The sequence below is a fragment of the Ambystoma mexicanum genome, chromosome 13 (genome assembly GCF_040938575.1).
Source record: "Ambystoma mexicanum isolate Mex_15411 chromosome 13, UKY_AmexF1_1, whole genome shotgun sequence".
Lineage (NCBI taxonomy): Eukaryota > Metazoa > Chordata > Amphibia > Caudata > Ambystomatidae > Ambystoma > Ambystoma mexicanum.
Genome location: NC_090938.1, coordinates 161,468,608 through 161,496,444, shown reverse-complemented (window position 1 = coordinate 161,496,444; position 27,837 = coordinate 161,468,608). Strand labels below are relative to the sequence as shown.

Below are 27,837 nucleotides of genomic sequence, written 5' to 3'. Positions count from 1 at the left end.
CCCTCCTCACTTTCTCTTATATTTATGACACCCTTTCCCTCCTCACTTTCTCTCATATTTATCACATCCTTTCCCTCCTCACTTTCTCTCATATTTATCGCACCCTTTCCCTCCTCACTTTTTCTCATGTTTATTGCACCCTTTCCCTCCTCTCTTTCGCTCAAATTTATCGCACGTCCTTTTCCTCCTCACTTTCTCTCATATTTATCGCACCCTTTCCCTCCTCGCTTTCTCTCAGATTTATTATTGCTTTATTTCCCTCCTCACTTTCTCTCATATTCATCACACCCTTTTCCCTCCTCACTTTCTCTCATATTTATCACACCTTTTCCCTCCTCCCTTTCTCTCATATTTATTGCTTTCTTTCCCTACTCACTTTCTCTCATATTTATCACACCCTTTCCCCTCCTCACTTTCTCTCATATTTATTGCACCCTTTCCCTCCTCACTTTCTCTCATGTTTATTGCACCCTTTCCCTCCTCACTTTCTCTCATATTTATCACACCCTTTACCTCTGCACTTTCTCATATATCTATCACTTCCTTTCCTCCTCACTTTCTTTCATATTCATCACACCTATTCCCTCCTCACTTTCTCTCGTATTTATGACATCCTTTCCCTCCTCACTTTCTCTAATATTTATCGCACCCTTTCCCTCCTCACTTTCTCTCATGTTTATTGCACCCTTTCCCTCCTCCCTTTCTCTCATATTTATTGCACATCCTTTCCCTCTTCACTTTCTCTCATATTTATCGCACCCTTTCCCTCCTCACTTTCTCTCATATTTATCGCACCCTTTCCCTACTCACTTTCTCTCATATTTATCACACCCTTTCCCCTCCTCACTTCTCTCATATTTATAACACCCTTTCCCTCCTCACTTTCTCTCATATTTATTGCACATCCTTTCCCTCTTCACTTTCTCTCATATTTATCGCACCCTTTCCCCTCCTCCTTTTCTCTCATATTTATCACACCCTTTACCTCTGCACTTTCTCATATATCTATCACTTCCTTTCCCTCCTCACTTTCTCTCATATTTATAATACCCTTTCCCTCATCACTTTCTCATAGTTATCACACCCTTTCCCTCCTCACTTTCTCCCATATTTATCACACCCTTTCCCTCCCCCCTTACTCTCATATGTATTGCTTTCTTTCCCTCCTCACTTTCTCTCATAGTTATCAAACCCTTTCCCTCCTCACTTTCTCTCATAGTTATCACACCCTTTCCCTCCTCACTTTCCCTCATTTATCACACCCTTTCCCTCCTCACTTTTTCTCATAGTTATCACACCCTTTCCCTCCTCACTTTCTCTAATATTTATCACATCCTTTCCCTCCTCACTTTCTCTCATATTTATCGCACCCTTTCCCTCCTCACTTTCTCTCATGTTTATTGCACCCTTTTCCTCCTCCCTTTCTCTCATATTTATCTCACGTCCTTTCCCCTCCTCACTTTCTCTCATATTTATCGCACCCTTTCCCTCCTTACTTTCTCTCATATTTATCGCACCCTTTCCCTCCTCACTTTCTCTCATGTTTATTGCACCCTTTCCCTCCTCACTTTCTCTCATATTTATCACACCTTTTCCCTCCTCCCTTTCTCTCGTATTTATTGCTTTCTTTCCCTACTCACTTTCTCTCATATTTATCACACCCTTTCCCCTCCTCACTTTCTCTCATATCTATCGCTTCCTTTCCCCTCCTCACTTTCTCTCATGTTTATTGCACCCTTTCCCTCCTCACTTTCTCTCATATTTATCACACCTTTTCCCTCCTCCCTTTCTCTCATATTTATTGCTTTCTTTCCCTACTCACTTTCTCTCATATTTATCACACCCTTTCCCCTCCTCACTTTCTCTCATATTTATCGCACCCTTTCCCTCCTCACTTTCTCTCATGTTTATTGCACCCTTTCCCTCCTCACTTTCTCTCATATTTATCACAGCTTTTCCTTCCTCCCTTTCTCTCATATTTATTGCTTTCTTTCCCTACTCACTTTCTCTCATATTTATCTCACCCTTTTGCCGCCTCACTTTCTCTCATATTTATCACACCCTTTACCTCTGCACTTTCTCATATATCTATCACTTCCTTTCCCTCCTCACTTTCTCTCATATTTATAATACCCTTTCCCTCATCACTTTCTCATAGTTATCACACCCTTTCCCTCCTCACTTTCTCTCATAGTTATCACACCCTTTCCCTCCTCAGTTTCTCTCATATTTATTGCACCCTTTCCCTCCTCACTTTCTCTCATATTTATCACACCCTTTCCCTCCCTCCTTACTCTCATATTTATTGCTTTCTTTCCCTCCTCACTTTCTCTCATAGTTATCAAACCCTTTCCCTCCTCACTTTCTCTCATAGTTATCACACCCTTTCCCTCCTCACTTTCCCTCATTTATCACTTTCTCTCATAGTTATCACACCCTTTCCCTCCTCACTTTCTCTAATATTTATCACATCCTTTCCCTCCTCACTTTCTCTCATATTTATCGCACCCTTTCCCTCCTTACTTTCTCTCATGTTTATTGCACCCTTTCCCTCCTCCCTTTCTCTCATATTTATCTCACGTCCTTTCCCCTCCTCACTTTCTCTCATATTTATCGCACCCTTTCCCTCCTTACTTTCTCTCATATTTATCGCACCCTTTCCCTCCTCACTTTCTCTCATGTTTATTGCATCCTTTCCCTCGTCCCTTTCTCTCATATTTATCTCACGTCCTTCCCCTCCTCACTTTCTCTCATATCTGCACACTTTCCCTCCTCACTTTCTCTCATGTTTATTGCACCCTTTCCCTCCTCAATTTCTCTCATATTTATCACACCCTTTCCCTCCTCACTTTCTCTCATATTTATTGCACCCTTTCCCTCCTCACTTTCTCTCATATTTATCACACCTTTTCCCTCCTCCCTTTCTCTCATATTTATTGCTTTCTTTCCCTACTCACTTTCTCTCATAGTTATCACACCCTTTCCCTCCTCACTTTCCTTCAGTTATCACACCCTTTCCCTCCTCACTTTCTCTCATAGTTATCACATCCTTTCCCTCCTCACTTTCTCTCATATTTATCACATCCTTTCCCTCCTCACTTTCTCTCATATTTATCGCACCCTTTCCCTCCTCACTTTCTCTCATATTTATCACACCCTTTCCCTCCTCCCTTTCTCTCATATTTATTGTTTTTTTCCCTACTCAGTTTCTCTCATATTTATCACACTTTCCCCTCCTCATTTCTCTCATATTTATCACACCCGTTCCCTCCTCACTTTCTCTCATATCTATCGCTTCCTTTCCCCTCCTCATTTTCTCTCATATTTATCACAGCCTTTCCCTCCTCACTTTCTCACATATCTATCACTTCCTTTCCCTCCTCACGTTCTCTCATATTTATAATACGCTTTCCCTCATCATTTTCTCTCATAGTTATCACACCCTTTCCCTCCTCACTTTCTCTCATATTTATCACACCCTTTCCCTCCCCTTTCTCATATTTATTGCTTTCTTTCCCTCCTCACTCTCTCTCATACTTATCACACCCTTTCCCTCCTCACTTTCTCTCATAGTTATCACTCCCTTTCCCTCCTCACTTTCTCTCATAGTTATCACACCCTTTCCCTCCTCACTTACCCTCAGTTATCACATCCTTTCCCTCCTCACTTTCTCTCATAGTTATCACACCCTTTCCCTCCTCACTTTCTCTCAAATTTATCACACCCTTTTCCTCCTCGCTTTCACTCATATTTGGCACACCCTTGCCCTCCTCACTTTACCTCCTCACTTTCTCTCATATTTATCACACTCTTTCCCCTTCTCACTTTCTCTCATGTTTATCACACCTGTTCCCTCCTCACTTTCTCTTATATTTATGACACCCTTTCCCTCCTCACTTTCTCTCATATTTATCACATCCTTTCCCTCCTCACTTTCTCTCATATTTATCGCACCCTTTCCCTCCTCACTTTTTCTCATGTTTATTGCACCCTTTCCCTCCTCTCTTTCGCTCAAATTTATCGCACGTCCTTTTCCTCCTCACTTTCTCTCATATTTATCGCACCCTTTCCCTCCTCGCTTTCTCTCAGATTTATTATTGCTTTCTTTCCCTCCTCACTTTCTCTCATATTCATCACACCCTTTTCCCTCCTCACTTTCTCTCATATTTATCACACCCTTTCCCCTCCTCACTTTCTCTCATATTTATTGCACCCTTTCCCTCCTCACTTTCTCTCATGTTTATTGCACCCTTTCCCTCCTCACTTTCTCTCATATTTATCACACCCTTTACCTCTGCACTTTCTCATATATCTATCACTTCCTTTCCTCCTCACTTTCTTTCATATTCATCACACCTATTCCCTCCTCACTTTCTCTCGTATTTATGACATCCTTTCCCTCCTCACTTTCTCTAATATTTATCGCACCCTTTCCCTCCTCACTTTCTCTCATGTTTATTGCACCCTTTCCCTCCTCCCTTTCTCTCATATTTATTGCACATCCTTTCCCTCTTCACTTTCTCTCATATTTATCGCACCCTTTCCCCTCCTCATTTTCTCTCATATTTATCACACCCTTTACCTCTGCACTTTCTCATATATCTATCACTTCCTTTCCCTCCTCACTTTCTCTCATATTTATAATACCCTTTCCCTCATCACTTTCTCATAGTTATCACACCCTTTCCCTCCTCACTTTCTCCCATATTTATCACACCCTTTCCCTCCCCCTTTACTCTCATATGTATTGCTTTCTTTCCCTCCTCACTTTCTCTCATAGTTATCAAACCCTTTCCCTCCTCACTTTCTCTCATAGTTATCACACCCTTTCCCTCCTCACTTTCCCTCATTTATCACACCCTTTCCCTCCTCACTTTTTCTCATAGTTATCACACCCTTTCCCTCCTCACTTTCTCTAATATTTATCACATCCTTTCCCTCCTCACTTTCTCTCATATTTATCGCACCCTTTCCCTCCTCACTTTCTCTCATGTTTATTGCACCCTTTTCCTCCTCCCTTTCTCTCATATTTATCTCACGTCCTTTCCCCTCCTCACTTTCTCTCATATTTATCGCACCCTTTCCCTCCTTACTTTCTCTCATATTTATCGCACCCTTTCCCTCCTCACTTTCTCTCATGTTTATTGCACCCTTTCCCTCCTCACTTTCTCTCATATTTATCACACCTTTTCCCTCCTCCCTTTCTCTCATATTTATTGCTTTCTTTCCCTACTCACTTTCTCTCATATTTATCACACCCTTTCCCCTCCTCACTTTCTCTCATATCTATCGCTTCCTTTCCCCTCCTCACTTTCTCTCATGTTTATTGCACCCTTTCCCTCCTCACTTTCTCTCATATTTATCACACCTTTTCCCTCCTCCCTTTCTCTCATATTTATTGCTTTCTTTCCCTACTCACTTTCTCTCATATTTATCACACCCTTTCCCCTCCTCACTTTCTCTCATATTTATCGCACCCTTTCCCTCCTCACTTTCTCTCATGTTTATTGCACCCTTTCCCTCCTCACTTTCTCTCATATTTATCACACCTTTTCCTTCCTCCCTTTCTCTCATATTTATTGCTTTCTTTCCCTACTCACTTTCTCTCATATTTATCTCACCCTTTTGCCGCCTCACTTTCTCTCATATTTATCACACCCTTTACCTCTGCACTTTCTCATATATCTATCACTTCCTTTCCCTCCTCACTTTCTCTCATATTTATAATACCCTTTCCCTCATCACTTTCTCATAGTTATCACACCCTTTCCCTCCTCACTTTCTCTCATAGTTATCACACCCTTTCCCTCCTCAGTTTCTCTCATATTTATTGCACCCTTTCCCTCCTCACTTTCCCTCATTTATCACACCCTTTCCCTCCTCACTTTCTCTCATAGTTATCACACCCTTTCCCTCCTCACTTTCTCTAATATTTATCACATCCTTTCCCTCCTCACTTTCTCTCATATTTATCGCACCCTTTCCCTCCTTACTTTCTCTCATGTTTATTGCACCCTTTCCCTCCTCCCTTTCTCTCATATTTATCTCACGTCCTTTCCCCTCCTCACTTTCTCTCATATTTATCGCACCCTTTCCCTCCTTACTTTCTCTCATATTTATCGCACCCTTTCCCTCCTCACTTTCTCTCATGTTTATTGCATCCTTTCCCTCGTCCCTTTCTCTCATATTTATCTCACGTCCTTCCCCTCCTCACTTTCTCTCATATCTGCACACTTTCCCTCCTCACTTTCTCTCATGTTTATTGCACCCTTTCCCTCCTCAATTTCTCTCATATTTATCACACCCTTTCCCTCCTCACTTTCTCTCATATTTATTGCACCCTTTCCCTCCTCACTTTCTCTCATATTTATCACACCTTTTCCCTCCTCCCTTTCTCTCATATTTATTGCTTTCTTTCCCTACTCACTTTCTCTCATAGTTATCACACCCTTTCCCTCCTCACTTTCCTTCAGTTATCACACCCTTTCCCTCCTCACTTTCTCTCATAGTTATCACATCCTTTCCCTCCTCACTTTCTCTCATATTTATCACATCCTTTCCCTCCTCACTTTCTCTCATATTTATCGCACCCTTTCCCTCCTCACTTTCTCTCATATTTATCACACCCTTTCCCTCCTCCCTTTCTCTCATATTTATTGTTTTTTTCCCTACTCAGTTTCTCTCATATTTATCACACTTTCCCCTCCTCATTTCTCTCATATTTATCACACCCGTTCCCTCCTCACTTTCTCTCATATCTATCGCTTCCTTTCCCCTCCTCATTTTCTCTCATATTTATCACAGCCTTTCCCTCCTCACTTTCTCACATATCTATCACTTCCTTTCCCTCCTCACGTTCTCTCATATTTATAATACGCTTTCCCTCATCATTTTCTCTCATAGTTATCACACCCTTTCCCTCCTCACTTTCTCTCATATTTATCACACCCTTTCCCTCCCCTTTCTCATATTTATTGCTTTCTTTCCCTCCTCACTCTCTCTCATACTTATCACACCCTTTCCCTCCTCACTTTCTCTCATAGTTATCACTCCCTTTCCCTCCTCACTTTCTCTCATAGTTATCACACCCTTTCCCTCCTCACTTACCCTCAGTTATCACATCCTTTCCCTCCTCACTTTCTCTCATAGTTATCACACCCTTTCCCTCCTCACTTTCTCTCAAATTTATCACACCCTTTTCCTCCTCGCTTTCACTCATATTTGGCACACCCTTGCCCTCCTCACTTTACCTCCTCACTTTCTCTCATATTTATCACACGCTTTCCCCTTCTCACTTTCTCTCATGTTTATCACACCTGTTCCCTCCTCACTTTCTCTTATATTTATGACACCCTTTCCCTCCTCACTTTCTCTCATATTTATCACATCCTTTCCCTCCTCACTTTCTCTCATATTTATCGCACCCTTTCCCTCCTCACTTTTTCTCATGTTTATTGCACCCTTTCCCTCCTCTCTTTCGCTCAAATTTATCGCACGTCCTTTTCCTCCTCACTTTCTCTCATATTTATCGCACCCTTTCCCTCCTCGCTTTCTCTCAGATTTATTATTGCTTTCTTTCCCTCCTCACTTTCTCTCATATTCATCACACCCTTTTCCCTCCTCACTTTCTCTCATATTTATCACACCTTTTCCCTCCTCCCTTTCTCTCATATTCATTGCTTTCTTTCCCTACTCACTTTCTCTCATATTTATCACACCCTTTCCCCTCCTCACTTTCTCTCATATTTATTGCACCCTTTCCCTCCTCACTTTCTCTCATGTTTATTGCACCCTTTCCCTCCTCACTTTCTCTCATATTTATCACACCTTTTCCCTCCTCCCTTTCTCTCATATTTATTGCTTTCTTTCCCTACTCACTTTCTCTCATATTTATCTCACCCTTTTGCCGCCTCACTTTCTCTCATATTTATCACACCCTTTACCTCTGCACTTTCTCATATATCTATCACTTCCTTTCCCTCCTCACTTTCTCTCATATTTATAATACCCTTTCCCTCATCACTTTCTCATAGTTATCACACCCTTTCCCTCCTCACTTTCTCTCATAGTTATCACACCCTTTCCCTCCTCAGTTTCTCTCATATTTATTGCACCCTTTCCCTCCTCACTTTCTCTCATATTTATCACACCCTTTCCCTCCCCCCTTACTCTCATATTTATTGCTTTCTTTCCCTCCTCACTTTCTCTCATAGTTATCAAACCCTTTCCCTCCTCACTTTCTCTCATAGTTATCACACCCTTTCCCTCCTCACTTTCCCTCATTTATCACACCCTTTCCCTCCTCACTTTCTCTCATAGTTATCACACCCTTTCCCTCCTCACTTTCTCTAATATTTATCACATCCTTTCCCTCCTCACTTTCTCTCATATTTATCGCACCCTTTCCCTCCTTACTTTCTCTCATGTTTATTGCACCCTTTCCCTCCTCCCTTTCTCTCATATTTATCTCACGTCCTTTCCCCTCCTCACTTTCTCTCATATTTATCGCACCCTTTCCCTCCTTACTTTCTCTCATATTTATCGCACCCTTTCCCTCCTCACTTTCTCTCATGTTTATTGCATCCTTTCCCTCGTCCCTTTCTCTCATATTTATCTCACGTCCTTCCCCTCCTCACTTTCTCTCATATCTGCACCCTTTCCCTCCTCACTTTCTCTCATGTTTATTGCACCCTTTCCCTCCTCACTTTCTCTCATATTTATCACACCCTTTCCCTCCTCACTTTCTCTCATATTTATTGCACCCTTTCCCTCCTCACTTTCTCTCATATTTATCACACCTTTTCCCTCCTCCCTTTCTCTCATATTTATTGCTTTCTTTCCCTACTCACTTTCTCTCATAGTTATCACACCCTTTCCCTCCTCACTTTCCTTCAGTTATCACACCCTTTCCCTCCTCACTTTCTCTCATAGTTATCACATCCTTTCCCTCCTCACTTTCTCTCATATTTATCAAGTCCTTTCCCTCCTCACTTTCTCTCATATTTATCGCACCCTTTCCCTCCTCACTTTCTGTCATATTTATCGCATGTCCTTTCCCCTCCTCACTTTCTCTCATATTTATTGCACCCTTTCCCTCCTCACTTTCTCTCATATTTATCGCACCCTTTCCCTCCTCACTTTCTGTCATATTTATTGCATGTCCTTTCCCCTCCTCACTTTCTCTCATATTTATTGCACCCTTTCCCTCCTCACTTTCTCTCATATTTATCACACCCTTTCCCTCCTCCCTTTCTCTCATATTTATTGTTTTTTTCCCTACTCAGTTTCTCTCATATTTATCACACTTTCCCCTCCTCATTTCTCTCATATTTATCACACCCGTTCCCTCCTCACTTTCTCTCATATCTATCGCTTCCTTTCCCCTCCTCATTTTCTCTCATATTTATCACAGCCTTTCCCTCCTCACTTTCTCACATATCTATCACTTCCTTTCCCTCCTCACGTTCTCTCATATTTATAATACGCTTTCCCTCATCATTTTCTCTCATAGTTATCACACCCTTTCCCTCCTCACTTTCTCTCATATTTATCACACCCTTTCCCTCCCCTTTCTCATATTTATTGCTTTCTTTCCCTCCTCACTCTCTCTCATACTTATCACACCCTTTCCCTCCTCACTTTCTCTCATAGTTATCACTCCCTTTCCCTCCTCACTTTCTCTCATAGTTATCACACCCTTTCCCTCCTCACTTACCCTCAGTTATCACATCCTTTCCCTCCTCACTTTCTCTCATAGTTATCACACCCTTTCCCTCCTCACTTTCTCTCAAATTTATCACACCCTTTTCCTCCTCGCTTTCACTCATATTTGGCACACCCTTGCCCTCCTCACTTTACCTCCTCACTTTCTCTCATATTTATCACACGCTTTCCCCTTCTCACTTTCTCTCATGTTTATCACACCTGTTCCCTCCTCACTTTCTCTTATATTTATGACACCCTTTCCCTCCTCACTTTCTCTCATATTTATCACATCCTTTCCCTCCTCACTTTCTCTCATATTTATCGCACCCTTTCCCTCCTCACTTTTTCTCATGTTTATTGCACCCTTTCCCTCCTCTCTTTCGCTCAAATTTATCGCACGTCCTTTTCCTCCTCACTTTCTCTCATATTTATCGCACCCTTTCCCTCCTCGCTTTCTCTCAGATTTATTATTGCTTTCTTTCCCTCCTCACTTTCTCTCATATTCATCACACCCTTTTCCCTCCTCACTTTCTCTCATATTTATCACACCTTTTCCCTCCTCCCTTTCTCTCATATTTATTGCTTTCTTTCCCTACTCACTTTCTCTCATATTTATCACACCCTTTCCCCTCCTCACTTTCTCTCATATTTATTGCACCCTTTCCCTCCTCACTTTCTCTCATGTTTATTGCACCCTTTCCCTCCTCACTTTCTCTCATATTTATCACACCTTTTCCCTCCTCCCTTTCTCTCATATTTATTGCTTTCTTTCCCTACTCACTTTCTCTCATATTTATCTCACCCTTTTGCCGCCTCACTTTCTCTCATATTTATCACACCCTTTACCTCTGCACTTTCTCATATATCTATCACTTCCTTTCCCTCCTCACTTTCTCTCATATTTATAATACCCTTTCTCTCATCACTTTCTCATAGTTATCACACCCTTTCCCTCCTCACTTTCTCTCATAGTTATCACACCCTTTCCCTCCTCAGTTTCTCTCATATTTATTGCACCCTTTCCCTCCTCACTTTCTCTCATATTTATCACACCCTTTCCCTCCCCCCTTACTCTCATATTTATTGCTTTCTTTCCCTCCTCACTTTCTCTCATAGTTATCAAACCCTTTCCCTCCTCACTTTCTCTCATAGTTATCACACCCTTTCCCTCCTCACTTTCCCTCATTTATCACACCCTTTCCCTCCTCACTTTCTCTCATAGTTATCACACCCTTTCCCTCCTCACTTTCTCTAATATTTATCACATCCTTTCCCTCCTCACTTTCTCTCATATTTATCTCACGTCCTTTCCCCTCCTCACTTTCTCTCATATTTATCGCACCCTTTCCCTCCTTACTTTTTCTCATATTTATCGCACCCTTTCCCTCCTCACTTTCTCTCATGTTTATTGCATCCTTTCCCTCGTCCCTTTCTCTCATATTTATCTCACGTCCTTCCCCTCCTCACTTTCTCTCATATCTGCACCCTTTCCCTCCTCACTTTCTCTCATGTTTATTGCACCCTTTCCCTACTCACTTTCTCTCATATTTATCACACCCTTTCCCTCCTCACTTTCTCTCATATTTATTGCACCCTTTCCCTCCTCACTTTCTCTCATATTTATCACACCTTTTCCCTCCTCCCTTTCTCTCATATTTATTGCTTTCTTTCCCTACTCACTTTCTCTCATAGTTATCACACCCTTTCCCTCCTCACTTTCCTTCAGTTATCACACCCTTTCCCTCCTCACTTTCTCTCATAGTTATCACATCCTTTCCCTCCTCACTTTCTCTCATATTTATCACATCCTTTCCCTCCTCACTTTCTCTCATATTTATCGCACCCTTTCCCTCCTCACTTTCTGTCATATTTATCGCATGTCCTTTCCCCTCCTCACTTTCTCTCATATTTATTGCACCCTTTCCCTCCTCACTTTCTCTCATATTTATCACACCCTTTCCCTCCTCCCTTTCTCTCATATTTATTGTTTTTTTCCCTACTCAGTTTCTCTCATATTTATCACACTTTCCCCTCCTCATTTCTCTCATATTTATCACACCCGTTCCCTCCTCACTTTCTCTCATATCTATCGCTTCCTTTCCCCTCCTCATTTTCTCTCATATTTATCACAGCCTTTCCCTCCTCACTTTCTCACATATCTATCACTTCCTTTCCCTCCTCACGTTCTCTCATATTTATAATACGCTTTCCCTCATCATTTTCTCTCATAGTTATCACACCCTTTCCCTCCTCACTTTCTCTCATATTTATCACACCCTTTCCCTCCCCTTTCTCATATTTATTGCTTTCTTTCCCTCCTCACTCTCTCTCATACTTATCACACCCTTTCCCTCCTCACTTTCTCTCATATTTATCACTCCCTTTCCCTCCTCACTTTCTCTCATAGTTATCACACCCTTTCCCTCCTCACTTACCCTCAGTTATCACATCCTTTCCCTCCTCACTTTCTCTCATAGTTATCACACCCTTTCCCTCCTCACTTTCTCTCAAATTTATCACACCCTTTTCCTCCTCGCTTTCACTCATATTTGGCACACCCTTGCCCTCCTCACTTTACCTCCTCACTTTCTCTCATATTTATCACACGCTTTCCCCTTCTCACTTTCTCTCATGTTTATCACACCTGTTCCCTCCTCACTTTCTCTTATATTTATGACACCCTTTCCCTCCTCACTTTCTCTCATATTTATCACATCCTTTCCCTCCTCACTTTCTCTCATATTTATCGCACCCTTTCCCTCCTCACTTTTTCTCATGTTTATTGCACCCTTTCCCTCCTCTCTTTCTCTCAGATTTATTATTGCTTTCTTTCCCTCCTCACTTTCTCTCATATTCATCACACCCTTTTCCCTCCTCACTTTCTCTCATATTTATCACACCCTTTCCCTCCTCACTTTCTCATATATCTATTGCTTCCTTTCCCTCCTCACTTTCTCTCATATTCATAATACCCTTCCCCTCATCACTTTCTCATAGTTATCACACCCTTTCCCTCCTCACTTTCTCTCATAGTTATCACACCCTTTCCCTCCTCAGTTTCTCGCATATTTATTGCACCCTTTCCCTCCTCACTTTCTCTCATATTTATCACACCCTTTCCCTCCTCCCTTTCTCTCATATTTATCACACCCTTTCCCTCCTCACTTTCTCACATATCTATTGCTTCCTTTCCCTCCTCACTTTCTCTCATATTTATAATAACCTTGCCCTCCTCACTTTACCTCCTCACTTTCTCTCATATTTATCACACGCTTTCCCCTTCTCACTTTCTCTCATGTTTATCACACCTGTTCCCTCCTCACTTTCTCTTAACCAGGTGGCAGCATCGTGGCAATGTCCGATCGCTGTTCCATATATACTAACACGCTTTCATGCTTCCCAAATCACCACCATAGAAGTTTTAGGTTTCCTAGGCTTGTATGTGGAGTGGCACGCTGTGCCCCTGCCAGAGGTATTCAGATCCTAGTTAGTCAGAGCAAAGAAAATGCGTGAGAGGAAGTTAATAGGACGTGGAAGATGGAAATAGAGGCTACAATCACAGGGAGGTAGGGGGTGCAGATGGGGGTGGGGGAGGTATTTTGTGCTATCTTGGGTGCATGCCAGTCTTTTTAGGCGGACCATAGTTTTGCAAAACAAGGCGAACAAGGGTATGTCTTAAAGTGTTTCGAGATTTGTGGTATGTTTCCAATACATATTTAGAGAATTGTAAGTATTACGCAATGTAATGTTGGACGGATGAGGGGCTCCAGGGTGTGCTCGGGAAATCCTGGACATTTTGTGGCTTATGTTCGGGGATCTCTATGCGTTGTCTCGCAGGTCAAACTCCATAATGTTAATTATGTGGCTGCCAAGCCTGTGCCAAGAATAATAGACTGTGTATAACCGCGAATATTGAGGGTAACAGAAGGTACGGGATGGAGTGGTCATGCTTGTCCAGTAATATCGAGAAAGCCTCCCACCTGGAAGCCAAAGGGTTGTTATTAAGAGTGTGATCCGTGTCATTTCATGCTAGACTTTAGGACGGATTGCCTCCCTGGCATGTCATTTCACTCTAGACATTAGGACCGATTGCCTCCCTGGTGTGTCTTTTCACTCTAGACTTTAGGGCGGATTGCCTCCCTGGCATGTCATTTCACTCTAGACATTAGGACCGATTGCCTCCCTGGTGTGTCTTTTCACTCTAGACTTTAGGGCGGATTGCCTCCCTGGCATGTCATTTCACTCTAGACTTTAGGACTGATTGCCTCCCTGGTGTGTCATTTCACTCTAGACTTTAGGACTCATTGTCTCCCCGGGTTCCTAGGCTAGCATCGTCTCTTTTGATCTGCTTCGATGGGCGGGCCCTGCTTACCTTAATAGCTGCCCCGCTGTTCTGTAATTACCCCCCCTCCACCCACCCCTCTGTTCACACCCCACCTGAGCAAACTGCTGAAAGGGGCCGGTGACTGGGGTGGGGGCTATATTCTCATCCCTTCTGTCTGACTGGCGGTGTATGTGCCTAGCTCGGGAGAGGAGATTAAGACCGCTCAAGCTTCCACAGTCCTTGGGGAAGGAGGTTATCCAGGGTTGTCTTTTTCTTTGAATTCTGGGACTTGTGCGGCTGAGTTTAAATGGGGGAAATGGCAAACTATATGGAATCCGGCCTGGCCGACATAGCCACGAGTGGGAAGCGGACACTTAAGAGCTCCGCCTGTGGTAGAACTTAGAAAAGTGCACTGTGCCACCCCTCACACCTTTGTTAGCCCAAGCAGACAAGGATGGTGAGAAGGGTTTCAGGATGGTCCATGTAGAAATCTCGGAGGATTGAAGCGAAAGGGAGAGATTAAACAGAAACGCGTTTCAAATGGATCCGGCGAGTGTGTTTAGTATCTTCTGAAACAGCAGGCGTATGCCACATCTTCTTAAAATGGACACACAATGTTTACCAACGAGGAAGAGTATGATAAGGAGGAGCCCAAGGAAGGCTGACGAGCTGAGTGAGGCAAGATGTGCAGTGCACATTCCAAGGAGTGTACAGACTAGCCTGTAATGAGGCGTGCATGACAACATACCCACTTCCTTCAGTAGATGCCAGTCCAGGCCTTGATGTGTCCCTCTGTTGCATCATGGGATATGTAGTCCTGAATGTATGACATGGAGATATGGGACTACGAATCCCAGAATGCAAAAAGAATTGGACCCTATCTCTGGATTAGAATGGGGGCAAGTTGGCATGAATGTAGAGGCATTTAGCAATCTCTAGTGTATATTTACTATTTGAGGAGTTGGACGTAGTTTCACGGAAGAAGCCACAATGAGTTGAGACTTACCAGGGATATGGTGAGGGAAGGTCAAGGGAACAAAGTGAGTACAGCATTGTTTCTAAAAAAAAAAAAATAGCCTAGGACAGGCACAGGAGCAGATTCATACTAAAAGCAAAGACAGAGATGGAAACCATGTTCCGTCTAAGGCGCTACTGAAGGCAGGGAAATGGAAAGACACGATGGCAAGTCTGTTCTCATCGTTGCCAGAAAGCATGCGTTTTCCATACCCATTGAAGATCCATTCGTTTTTGGTTGGGAGTGAACTAGTTCCAATGCGTGTGAGTTGAGAGCTGTGGTGTTTCTGTCGGGTCTACCAGCTTCAGCAATAACAAAAGAAATAAAGTCGTGAGAGTTTCTTCTTGGCTGTAATGTCTTTATGTCTTTAAGTCAGTTTCCTGGCTGGGCCTGTCAGGTGGGTCAAGACGGGGCTGGAGACTACGCACAGTTCTTGTGTGCGGGAAGACGGTGAAACTGGACCTTATCGGCCGCCAGTTTCTATGTGTCTGGGTGCCAGGCCTCGCAGGGCTCAGACAAGACTGCCTGCCAGCAGCTGGCAGGTCATGGCCATGCCGACTGATTTTCTCCCAGAAGTGATAACCAGCCGCATAGCTGGCATAGCTGTGCCATGAGCGAGAAGGCCAAAGTCCACCACAGCACACCACTACGCCTCCGCTAGTGCGCAGGAACAGAGCGGGCACAGCCAAGCAAGCGGCGATGCGCAAATTCAGTGCCAGGTTCTGACCGCAAGACCCGACAGGACCCTGCCCTGCCCCTACAGCCTCAGGACCCCTAAAGTCACCGACAGCCCTGATATACAAACTAAGACATGCGGGGGCGCGTTGAACAGCCAAATTCCCCAACCAACAACACTGTCCAACCCCACACGCCACCACACTCTTGTCAACGAATTTATAATCCTAGGGGTACCCCATGCCCGCTTCAGTCACCCCGAACTCAGTAACACACACCTCACACTCCTACGAACGGATTGCGACCCTGTCACCCTCAGCAACCACACAAAACGACACACATCAAGTCAATGAAAGCCAGAATGGGGGGGGTGATGGGGCATGCTGTCCCATTTCTGGCTTCTTGTCAGAAACACAGTCTATCACAAAAGTGGGATTGGAAGTTGATGGCGAGTGCCATCAGATTTCTGCCCCCCCAGCCTCCCCTCACAGATGCCAGGCGGGAAGGTCATGGGGCAGGTTGTTGGAGGTAGGCTTTTAGGGTCCCATACCCTTGCCAGAACCAACCTCCTCACCAAAACCAGGCTGTAGACTAATGGGGAAGGCTGTTAGGGGGGCTGACCCTTGCCAGAACCAACCCCCTCACCAAAACCAAGCTGTAGACTAATGGGTAAGGCTGTTAGGGGGGCTGACCCTTGCCAGAACCAACCCCCTCACCAAAACCAGGCTGTAGACTAATGGGGAAGGCTGTTAGGGGGACTGACCCTTGCCAGAACCAACCCCCTCACCAAAACCAGGCTGTAGACTAATGGGGAAGGCTGTTAGGGGGACTGACCCTTGCCAGAACCAACCCCCTCACCAAAACCAGGCTGTAGACTAATGGGGAAGGCTGTTAGGGGGACTGACCCTTGCCAGAACCAACCCCCTCACCAAAACCATGCTGTAGAATAATGGGGAAGGCTGTTAGGTGGACTGACCCTTCCCAGAACCAACCCCCTCACCAAAACCAGGCTGTAGACTAATGGGGAAGGCTGTTAGGGGGGCTGACCCTTTCCAGAACCAACCCCCTCACCAAAACCAGGCTGTAGACTAATGGGGAAGGCTGATAGGGGGACTGGCCCTTGCCAGACCCAACCCCCTCACCAAAACCAGGCTGTAGACTAATGGGGAAGGCTGTTAGGGTCCCATACCCTTGCCAGAACCAACCCCCTCACCAAAACCAGGCTGTAGAATAATGGGGAAGGCTGTTAGGGGGACTGACCCTTCCCAGAACCAACCCCTCACCAAAACCAGGCTGTAGACTAATGGGGAGGGCTCTTAGGGGGACTGACTCTTTCCAGAACCAACCCCCCTCCCAAAAACCAGGCTGTAAGCTGATGGGGAAGGCTGTTAGGGAGACTGACACTTTCCAGAACCGACCCCTCCCAAAAACCAGAATGTAAGCTGATGGAGAAGTCTGTTAGGGTCCTGGACCCTTTCCAGAACCAACCCCCTCTCCCAAACCAAGCTGTAGACTAATGGGGAAAGCTGGTAGGGGGACTGACCCTTTCCAGAACCAACCCCCTCCCAAAAACCAGGCTGTAGAATAATGGGGAAGGCTGTTAGGGGGACTGACCCTTTCCAGAACCAACCCCTTCCAAAAACCAGGCTGTAAGCTGATGGGCAAGGCTGTTAAGGGCCCAGACCCTTGCCAGAACAAACCCATCTAAAAAAACAGGCTGTAAGCTGATGGAGAAGGCTGGTAGAGGGACTGACCCTTGCCATAACCAACCCCCTCACAAAAGCCAGGCTGTAGACTGATGGCAAGGCTGTTAGGGGGACTGACCCTTGCCATAACCAATCCCCTCACAAAAGCCAGGCTGTAGACTAATGGGAAGGCTGCTAGGTTCCCGGACCCTTTCCAGAACCAATCCCCTCACCAAAACCAGGCTGTAGACTAATGGGGAAGGCTGTTAGGGTCACATACCCTTGCCAGCACCAACCCCCTCACCAAACAAAACCAGGCTGTAGAATAATGGGGGAGGCTGTTAGGGGGGCTGACCCTTCCCAGAACCAACCCCTCACCAAAACCAGGCTGTAGACTAATGGGGAAGGCTGTTAGGGGGACTGACTCTTTCCAGAACCAACCCCCTCCCAAAAACCAGGATGTAAGATGATGGGGAAGGCTGTTAGGAAGACTGACCCTTTCCAGAACTGACCCCCTCCCAAAAACCAGGATGTAAGCTGATGGAGAAGGCTGTTAGGGTCCCGGACCCTTTCCAGAACCAACCCCCTCTCCAAAACCAGGCTGTAGACTAATGGGGAAGGCTGGTAGGGGGACTGACCCTTTCCAGAACCAACCCCCTCCCAAAAACCAGGCTGTAAGCTAATGGGGAAGCCTGTTAAGGTCCCATACCCTTGCCAGAACCAACCCCCTCACCAAAACCAGGGTGTAGAATAATGAGGAAGGCTGTTAGGGGGACTGACCCTTTCCAGAACCAACCCCCTTCCAAAAACCAGCCTGTAAGCTGATTGGCAAGGCTGTTAAGGGCCCAGACCCTTGCCAGAAAAAACCCATCTAAAAAACCAGGCTGTAAGCTGATGGGGAAGGCTGTTAGAGGGACTGACCCTTGCCATAACCAACCCCCTCACAAAAGCCAGGCTGTAGACTAATGGGAAGGCTGTTAGGGGGACTGACCCTTGCCATAACCAATCCCCTCACAAAAGCCAGGCTGTAGACTAATGGGAAGGCTGCTAGGTTCCCGGACCCTTTCCAGAACCAACCCCCTCTCCAAAACCAGGCTGTAGACTAATGTGGAAGGCTGTTAGGGGACCTGAACCTTGCCAGAACCAGCCCCCACCCCACACAAAAGCCAGGCTGTAAACTGATAGGGAAGGCTTGTAGCGTCCCGGACCCCGCCCGACCCAGCCAGGATCTAAGCTGATGGGGCAGGCCAATGGGTGTCTGAACCCTGGACACAACTACCCCCTCACAAAAGCAAGATTGAAAGCTGCCTGGTGGGGGTGGGGCGTGTTATGTGTCTGAACTTTTGCCAGAACTACCCCCTTGCACAAGCCAGACTGTAAAATGAAGGGTAAGGGGGCTAGAGGGGCTGTAGATGTTCACCCCCTTCCCAGAACCACCCCTTGAGCACACAGTAACTAGTAACCCTTGCACGGTACATTATATGCAACAAACAATTTAATTAAATATTTTGTTTCCTAAAAGGGCATTGAGTATAGAAAATATGTCGAAAAAGCAGCCGCGGTTTATAGTGAATATGTCGAATTTAAAAATGTCAAAAAAAAGAATCTCGAAAAAAAAATGGAATGTTTTTTTTTTTAATGGGGTGGGGGTTCCTCCCCAGCCCCCCGTTTTTTTTTTACTAGCTAAACCAGATTATTTTTTTCGACATTTTATTTTCGACATTATAACTGGCTGCCGCCATGGGTTGTGTAGCAACTATGTAAGAGGGTACAAGAAAAGGTCACATGATGGCAAATTAATTCTGCAATATAGAAACCCCCCAAAAAATGGCACAAGTTGTGCAGAATGGTCTTAATTAAGCGTGAAATAATAATGTCCCTTTTCAATATTTATGTAGCGCTTCTTATCGGATTCCTTACAAGCTTTCAATATGTAATAATTGCTGTTGTGGAGTTCAGCCAATGTAATGGGTTCGCAATGTATGGACCTTGGTAACACTGAAATGGTGAAACGAAGCTCAGGGGGCATAGCCATACCCCAGGTGAGCGCTTAACTCGAAGAGCTGTCTTACCTGCTGAGGTGAAAATGGTTCAGTGGATGAGATGGCCCTAGGGGTGAGACCCCTAGTTCTATAGGTTCGTGGATGGCGAGCTATGTCGGTCATCATATATTGGTCGTGGACTTGAGGGACAATAGCATGAGTGACTTGTGGGCCCAAGAGTTTTGCAGAGTGTACCCCTTCTACCCGGCGTTCGTAGGCTGTTGTTGGCAGCATACTTCTGGGACCTTTGCCATGTGCAACTGTTATTGAGTGCCATGAACTATAGCAGTAGGCGCTATACAAATGCAAGATAACACAACATATATTATTTATTTATGTTCTCATCTATAGCAGCGCACAACGCCCTCAGGTATCTAGGCGCTAGTTAGAGAATGAAGGGGCGCAGTACGGGGTGTAACGTTCTTGCGGGATGTAGCGTTTAACTATTTCATCGCTAGTGTTCGGCCAAGTGGGTTAAGATAAAACCCGGAGTTCTTAAGTGAAATTCTGAAATACCCCAGTGCGCATCTTTACGCAATTCCCGTTTCCTGGCACGATTAGGGCCAGCTTCACAGAAACGTTTTATAATGGTGCAATCCCATTGAAAAACGCTCTATGAATCAGGCCCTCCTTACACCGGTGAAACCGGCACCACCCCCGCAGCCCGCCCAGCTCACGTTCCAGTATTGCAAGGTAACATTCCTGAGGGGTCCGTCTGCAGGTAAATAGACAGGGAGGTGAACACGGGCCAGCCCCCCCCCCTCCCACACACCCCTGGGGCTAGGAGTGTGTGCTCTCAGGGGACACCCCAGAAGGGCTGCCCAGATAAGGGGCCTGCTTGGGGAGAAGAGGAGGTTGATGGCAGCTGGAGAGGGGGTTTGGTGGCTGGGGTGCGATGCTGTAGAAAGTTTGTCCCCCCCCAACCTAGGAAAGTCTTTTTATTTTAGCACCATTTGATATTCTGAAAGGCTTTGGGCTTCTTCCAACCCTGAAGTGCTAAGGGCGAGTATGTGCGTCCTTTTTGCATAGGAATGCAAAGAAGCTCACGTTTCCAGGGCTCAAGTCGAGGGTACACGTTGGTGAACCCAGTCCACCCACTTTCTTCAGAGAGTGGACTCAGTCCCCCCCAGCTAAAATGAGAAACATTGAATGCCCTATTTGAATTTATGAATTAAAGTCTACCTCAGGGATCGGCAAACAGTCATCAGTTTTGCAGGTCGGGCACTTCACCACTGCACTATGTAACATGATGAGAAATGAACAAAAGGTGACATGTCCCATTTCCGTACTGCACGTTTCAGGGAAAACATTTGTATTGGTTCTTGGAGTTTAAAACACGCACACCTTTTAACGTTTTGAAAAACAGTAGTCAAAGAAAATATCCTCTCTTGGTTTTGTGTGTGTGTGTTGATTTTATGAAAGGCAAGTGCCATTCGTCCTGTGCAATTTGGGTGGTTATGCAATTTAATGAAATGTGAAGAGTTCACCTTGATATGCTAATTTTTGGTGATGTCACAACCCATTACATTTTTTGATGAGTCCCCCAACTTGAATTTTTAGGACTTGACCCCTGAGTTCAACACTTGAACACTTAAGACATCGCATGTGCAGTTCTCCACAGTATTTTTAAAATTCCAGTGTGTTCAAAGATACCGTGTGGGCGGTTGCACACTAGGAGCTAAATGGCCTCTTGGCGCGGGGCTTGTTTATGGAACAGGGGTTGGCGCTATGACTGGCGACGGGCGAGCTTCTGGGAGGCTTTTTTTTACTGTTTAGGGAAATTGTACGTTATTGAAAGCATCTACAAATTCCAGCCTGAACGTACATTAGCTAGCAGCACTACGGGGGGTAAGGAGGGTGGGGGTGGTCTCCTTAGGAGGGGCAGGACATTGCAGAACGGCCCACATGGCGAGGCTATGCCTATGACGCCCAACCTGCCAGGCAGGGGAGTTCAGGGCTCCATGCCCCTACAATCCCTGGCCTCTCCATGCTGACTGACAACAAGGGTCTAGGTTGTGCCAAATGTGACAGTGTTTTGTGGCCACATTATTTGGAAGATGCGGACCATTTAAAAAGTGACACAAAATATGTTATCCTGTGATGCACATTACACCTATGTGAAAAAGGGGGTGCAAGCCCAAAGAAGATGACGCCAAAATTCTTGCTCCCCCACCCCTACTAAGAAAAGAATACTACACACGTGCACATTTTTTTTAAATGTAATCAGGGCTCCTAGAAGGGGAGTGGGCTTTAACGTTCCCATAAACACTAAACATTATTGTTTTGGTATTGTTTAATATATTTATTTTTTTACCGTCCTATTTCAATAGCGTGGCATCACGTATGCTCTGGTTTTAAATGTTATATGTTGTAAATTGCTCCAAATGAAACCATGAAATACGAAGTTAACCTTTTTTAAGAACTCGCTTTGCAGAAATAAGGGAAAGTCGTGCGAAACAAGTGGACAAAACATAAAGAGTGAAAACACAAGGACTCATTCGTTTTCTTTTAGTTGTGGCTTTTAGCCGGTGCTGACAGTGCTGCCTAAAGGCCAAACACTATTGTCAAAGGAAGGGAAGTGAAGCTGGGGGAGAGGACATGTGTGGAGGGATAAACAGTCTGTGGGGGTGGTTTGATTATTAAACCACCTATTGACTGCTCCCTCCCATGCTTGTCACTGTGGCCATTACCATACACTTTCCTTCATCGCTCTGCCCATAACACATCCTCGTGGGATATCTTTCAGATGGCTTTATCAAACAGTAACATCAACTGTCGTGCCGGGAAGTACTCCCCTGCCAGTGTTATATCAATGCAATCTTCTGGGAGTTAGGATCTTAATTACAGCGGTAAATATACCTATTGTGTAAGAAAAACGTTGGACCTTACTGGGTCTTGAACCACTTGGTTTATAAGCAGTGTCAGTGTCCTGGCATCCTCTAATTCCTGTTCAAACAAGCATTGGTAAAGCCAACAGTTTTGGCTTGCATGTAGGCATTTGTTAGACAATGCGGCCATATACCCAGGTACACACACAATGTTCAAGCTGTTCCCATTTAATGGTCAGGTTGTGTCATTATGTCAGTGTCAGAAAATACCTATTGCATGCCAACACATAAACCAAAACTATTGGCTTTGCCAATGCGTGTTTATATATCAGATTGCTCTAGTGTCAGGTGGCTGTTTCTAAGTGATTTTGCTGATTGGCCTGCGTAGGAGAGAGATCTACCCCCCAATCTCTGCTTAGAGACGCATCGGATCTGCAGGGAGTTGGAGTTAGAGGACTGAAGGGCTCTAGCAGGGAGGTATTTAGGGAGAGGGAGTCGGATGTAGCGGGGTCTCAGGCTCCAGAAGGCCTTGTGGATGATGCAGAGGGTCTTGAACTTGATCCTAGGACTGTAGAGATGCGGTCCCTGGGCTTGAGGCCAAGCATAATTCTTGCAGTCCTATTCTGGATTAGTTGACGGGGGCGAAAGGGGGGATGAAGGAAGAATGAGGATGTTGCAATAGTCTAACCTAGAGAGAACCAGGCCTCTGGAGACATGGGGTTTCTAGGAGAAGGTGAGGAAAGGGAGAATGGGCTTTCTTGGCAAGGTCCACAATGTGAGGAGAGGGAGAAGTAAAAAATGACACAAAGGTTTTTTGACTCACAAGAGAGTGAGGGGAGGGGACCCATAGAGGGGGGCCAAAGGGTAGGAGGGAGCAGGGACCCAATGAGGATGATCTCAGTATTACTGGCATTAAAGCAAAGATCACTGGACGCACACCATGCCTGAATAGCAGTCAGGGATGAGAGAGGAGGAAGAGGAGGCAGTGGAGGGAAGCTTGAAGGAGAAGCGCGTGTCGTCTGCATAACACTGGAAGTGAGGAGAGAAGGAGGAGATTAGGTGTGCAGCCAGAGGGGCAAGATAGATGTAGAAGAGCCACCGTGAGAGGATCGAGCCTTGAGGGACGCCGCAGGTGGAGAGAGTGATAGGCCAGAGAAAAGGGTCCAGTTAAACCTGGGAAGGTGGGTTGGAGAGGCATAAGATCAACCAGTTCAGCGACAAGGGTGTCACAGAGCCGATTTGTCAAGGTGGCATGACTGACTGTGCCGAAGGCAGAGGAAAGATCCAAAACAAAGAGAACTGATGGAGGGTTGGGATGGAGATTTGAGAGCAAGTCTTCACAGGTGTTTAGCAGAGCAGTTTCCGTGCCTCTGGCTGCTCTGAAGCCAGACCGGTGGTCGTGGAGCCAACCGACAGATTCAGTGTGTTGGATCAATTGGGGGATGACCAGCTTCTCCAGGAGTTGACCTAGGAAGGGGTAATGGCGATAGGGCGGTAATTAGTTTAGCAGGAAGGGTCAGCAGGATTACTTTATGAAGTCAGATTTGAACTGGTGATTTCAGGCTACAGAAAGCCATATATACCCCTGAAACAAGCATTTTGCTCAACTTGCTGAGCTGCTTTACCCACTCCCTTATGAGCTAGATAAGGGAAGCTACGACATAGGGATATAAAGTAATTTGCCAAAGATCACACAAATTAAATGTTGGGAAACTGGGATTAGTTAAAAGGCCAGTTTCATGGCTTAAATGTGGTCACGCCGCCCCTTCTGGGGAGATTTCTGGGCTGTATCGGCCGGGCCTCTGTGCGTGAGAGGAATGTCAACAGAGTTGTTGCCTTACAAAGGCGAGGGAGGCCGGTCCTCCTCCAGGAATCTCTGCTGCCGGCCCCAGCGCGCGCCCAAGCGGAGCCAGATTGCTCAACCCCAGCGAGGAGGCGGCCCCTCCCACCAGCGCAAGTCCGCACAGGTAAGGCAGCGCCGTGCAGGCAGAAGGAGGCAGGCTCTCCCGGGAGCTGGAGCGTGCAGGCAGGGAGGACAGCAGCCACCTGGTCCGAGGGGCGCTGAGGCTGCGGGGCGCGTGTCCCAGTCAGAGGACTCTGAGGTGGCAGGAGTTCCGGAGCCCAACAGGTAGGAGCTGCTTGAATCCAGAGGGACGTGTCGTGTGGATGCGTGTTCGGGACTTCTCTGTGCGGGGTGTCCCCTATTTATGTGTGTAATAGGGGAGGGGGGTGTGCATTCATTTTAACCTTAAGGTTACCAGTTACCATATGGCACCATGCCCCAGACCTGGGCTTGTTTTTACTCCACCCGGTGTATTCTGGCACTCGTAGTCTTGGTCACTTTTATTAAATGACTAGAGTGAAAGATAAAGCCAGGGCTGGGATAGAATGTCCAAAGTTGCACTGTGTCATTTGGTGACCTTACTTTTAAGGTAACGGGGTGCGAGTGTATGGCCATGGAGAACCTTCCATTGACTCCTCATCACAGTACATGACATAGAGCCTGCACTGTGACGAGGATGAATTTGACTGGGTGTAATGAGATTACTGGTAAGTAATTGTGTCACTATTTACACGTCACAGTCCTTCTATAGCAAGGGCTGTGACGAGGAAGAATAGATGTGGAGTAATGAAGATTACTGGTAAGTTATCGTGCCACTGCTTCCTTGTCCTGCTTCCTCATCATAGTCCTTATTCTATGTCAACTATAGAAGTACTATTATTACTGTCTGATTGGAAGAAGTAAACTTGTATCTTTTTTAATGTGTATGAATAACTAGGGTGCAAAGGAATAATTATTACAAAAACACTTCCGTTTACCAGAAAAAACATGTTTTACTCACTTATAAAATACTGCCATTGTGGATTGGACTTGCATTTGTATTCCCTAAAAAATGATTTGACTCTGAACTTTAAAAAACAGGAAATACAATACTCCTGGTTCAAAATCTTATCTGGGGCTCTGCTCCTAGTTGACTAGACTGGTGGGGCTGGAGTGGAGTCACTCGGATGGCGGCTGAGATTGTGTGTCCCATTTTGGCCCGGGGATGTTGTGTGGATCTATCTGATTATTTGTGTGTGTGTTTTACCCCATTTTACTGCATATATATATATATACATACATATATATATATATATATATATATATATATATATATCTATCTATCTATAGATATGCGGGGGGGGGGTGCTGCAGCCCCCCCATACCCCTCCACCTTTTTTATTGACTTAACCCACCCATATATATATATATATATATATATATATATGGGTGAAATGTGTTAATCCTTTATTTTGGTATGATCCCATTTTGTGCTACTTGTTGACAGGCCAGAGCAGTGCAGTGGCAGCCTGTGCCCTGCCTCCTAGAAGCGGGGGAGGGGGGAGTCATATGGATCACATTTCCAGGAGTTTTTGCTGATCTGCTCGTCTAGCTGTTGAGTACTGGCAGAACGCACATGGGTGCTCTTCCCATGTAGAGCAACACTGAAAGATCTGTTTTCAAAGCACTGATCCCTGGTAGGTGGGAAACCCAGATGCTGCACTCCTGTGGGAGCCAGTCACAAAGAGAGAGAGAGAGGAGAGAGAGAGAGAAGAGAGAATAGACTACAGAGAACTCACCAGTTTCTCCCACTTCATTTTCTTGCTCTACAACGTTTGTAAGATATTCTCAGTCCCAAAAAGGGGCGAAGGCTATGGCAGCCCTCTCTTCATTAAAGCACTTTTTGTGCATTCTCCTTCGGGGTTTGAAACTGAGTGGCGCTGGGAGCTATTTAGCTCCTGCTTGCTGCCTAGAAGAAGCTTGACAACAACAGCTGCCAGGAGCTCCTTTAGGCTCCCCAGGTCAACGGCAGAACAAACACACCTGTGTGAATTTCACTCTGCGCGCTCGGAACAATCCCTAATTCAGCAATACGTGGCATCTATACAACATTTAAAGCATAAGGGGCATAAATAATGGACACTATTATACGTGTGCATCCTATGTGGGAGTTACATTTTCGCAAACACTATGCACTCGCTCCTCGTCCCCCTGTGGTAGCACCTGGTCACTGGTCAAGACACCCAGGAACTGCTTTTAGCTCCTGCTTATCCTATCTCCATTTCCCTGTGGTCCTTTAAAGGGTTCCTCCTGGGTTTCCCATTAGCAGCCTAAGTTGTTTGCAGAAGATAAAAACCTGTGTAAATTGGATCAGCGACTTCTGCAGAGTGCCTCTCCCTTAAGTACAGATGGTTAGCTTTGTTTGCAGTTGAAATCACCTGCTCCTTTTTTGGAACCTCGGGATTGGGGTTGGGGGATGGGCTGGCAGCGAGTGCTACCCTCCCCAAGTCTTAGAATGATTTTTGGCAGGTGCTATTCAGCGTTTTGCATTTTCCTCTGCTTTTTCCCCCCCGCCCACTCTTTGTCTCCATTAAGACCCAGGAGTGCGGAATGTTTAACTGTGAAATCCACCTGCAAAGGTAGGAACTCTCCTGAGGGGGCCGCAAAGGCCCAATGCACAGGCAGCCCTTTCTCCTCCACCCCTCGACCCATGAAAAAAGACCCTTGAGCTAATGCAGGTCTGCGTGGTACCAATGACGTTTTAAAAAATAAAAATAAAATCCTTTTCCAGTTTTTATTTATTTGTAAAGCACACAAAACCCAAAGGCAACTAGGCGCTTTTCTTTTTTCACTAATAAATGCATGCATCCCAACTATTCATTTTCCGACACACTTGAAAATCACGATTTTCATTGGTTAGCAAGCTGGGATGCAGCAGGCATCGCCCCTTCTAACCTGTGCTTTGTACGGGACCTCCTTTGAGATCCCAAAAATTGCCTTTTTTCACAATGTGGGTAGGAAATATTGCTGATGAAATTGTTGCTCTGTGTCTGAGGTGAGGGGTCACCACCAAAGGTGTGTCCAGGGAGTTGCCTGGGGTGGCACGTTCTACCCCTGGAATCTGATTAGCTGCCCCCGTTGCCACCCACTTACCCTAACCTATGATCATTATCGGTGTGTGCACTCGTACTTCATGCCACCCCTGAATAGGTCAGTGCCCAACTTGGGCTGCCCCAGTCACACGAGCCTGGACATGCCACTGCTCACCACGTGCAAGAGCATGTTGCTTGCCCCTAACGGGGAAATCCACGTGATCCAGGAAGGGACGACCACTTTGGGTATCATGACACCAAAAGGGATCCTGATAAGTAGGGCTCACCGGGGCAGCCGAGCCCGGGGCAGCCGAGTGAAATGGGACCAACTCCCACAAGGCCGTGGCGCGGGTGCAGCGAGAGCTTCAGTGTCCCTGCCTACCTGGGGGTGGGGCCAGACCGTGGGAAGGCAGCCGCACGGGTTCTGCGTCATCTATGGTGTCCAGTGTAGGGTAAAGGGAATGGAAGGAGGAACCTAGTTCTGTGGTGAGGGAGTTCTAGATTGGCTGAATTATATCGGCATGGGGTGGATGCCAAGGCTCCTTTGAAGTGGCCGTGGTGTCATATTTTGACGGGTTTGGTTCAAGTTCAAAATGTAATGCACCCTTCTAGGAAAATGGGCGTTCCCTGAGACTATGTCTTCCTGTTT

General features: G+C 45.7%; 1 protein-coding gene across 2 annotated transcripts in view; it reads left to right on the top strand.

The window, feature by feature from the left end:
• Positions 1-27,837, top strand: part of INAVA (innate immunity activator) — a 129,063-nt gene that overhangs the window by 61,397 nt on the left and 39,829 nt on the right. Inside the window, exon 1 of one of the 2 annotated variants that reach the window (XM_069633531.1) lies at positions 24,242-24,402. The exons of the other annotated variant lie outside the window; for it this stretch is intronic. The gene's annotated coding sequence lies outside the window, so the exon portion shown is untranslated. Of the gene's footprint in view, positions 1-24,241; positions 24,403-27,837 lie in introns of those variants that run through there. 2 annotated transcript variants of the gene reach the window in all.